The sequence below is a fragment of the Sorex fumeus genome, unplaced genomic scaffold (genome assembly GCF_029834395.1).
Source record: "Sorex fumeus unplaced genomic scaffold, SorFum_2.1 ptg000002l, whole genome shotgun sequence".
NCBI classification, from domain to species: Eukaryota; Metazoa; Chordata; class Mammalia; order Eulipotyphla; family Soricidae; genus Sorex; species Sorex fumeus.
Window position 1 is genome coordinate 52,737,303 of NW_026606059.1, and position 1,071 is coordinate 52,738,373.

The 1,071-nt window shown below is 43.6% G+C and overlaps 1 non-coding gene across 1 annotated transcript; it reads left to right on the forward strand.

Moving 5' to 3' along the window:
* Nucleotides 1-598: 598 nt before the first annotated feature.
* On the forward strand, nucleotides 599-705 carry LOC130022899 (U6 spliceosomal RNA). Its single transcript, XR_008792331.1, has one exon. It is a non-coding gene; the product is annotated as a U6 spliceosomal RNA (small nuclear RNA).
* Nucleotides 706-1,071: the final 366 nt, after the last annotated feature.

Sequence of the window (1,071 nt, forward strand, 5' to 3'; positions counted from 1 at the left end):
AGCAGGTAGGGCGTTTGCCTTGCACGCAGCCAACATGGCCGACCCGAGTTCGATTCCTCTGCCCCTCTCAGAGAGCCCGGCAAGCTACCAAGAGTATCTCGCCCGCACAGCAGAGCCTGGCAAGCTCCCCATGACGTATTCGATATGCCAGACACAGTAACAACAAAGTCTCCAATGGAGACGTTACTGGGCCCGCTCGAGCAAATCGATGATCAACGGGAGGGCCTTTACCTTTACCTTTTACCTTTACAACCAATATTCAGAGATTGGACAATGGAAGTCATTGAAAATGTTATTACAGTTTTACCCACTATCCCAAAATGGAACATTCCTTTTATTAGTAATTCATCAAATTATTTAGGGGAGGATTCTGAGAATGTTATTATCATGAGTGGAATTTTTTTAACATTCACAGACCCCTAAATTGGTCTAACAGAGAGCAGGGAAGCCCCGTATTGTGACCTCCAAGTTTTGTTCCACTATGTCCCAATCCAGATTGAGCCCTAAAGTTGCTCCTAACTCTTGTCTCTCTGAGATAATTGACCACCATTTTAAATATTTTGCCTCTTAATAGATCACAAATCAAGACTGGGGATGAGGGCTCCCTTCGGCAGCACATATACTAAAGTTGGAACAATACAGAGAAGATTAGCATGGCCCCTATGCAAGGATGACACACAAATTCGTGAAGCGTTCCATATTTTTACAAGAACAAAAGCAACCGCTGCTGGTGCGGATGTGGCAAGAAAGAAACCCTCCTTCACTGCTGGTGGGAATGCCTACGGGTCTAGCCCTTTTGGAAAACAGTATGGACGTTTCTCAAAAAATTGAGCACCCATTTGATCCAGCAATACCACTCCTGGGAATATATCCTAGAGAAGCAAAAAAGTATAGTCGAAGTGACATCTGCACTTGTTTGTTCATTGCAGCACTCTTTACAATGGCCGGAATCTGGAAAAACCTGAGTGCCCGAGAACAGATGACTGGTTAAAGAAACTCTGGTACATTTACACAATGGAATACTATGTAGCTGTTAGAAAAGATGAAGTCATGATATTTACATACAAGTAG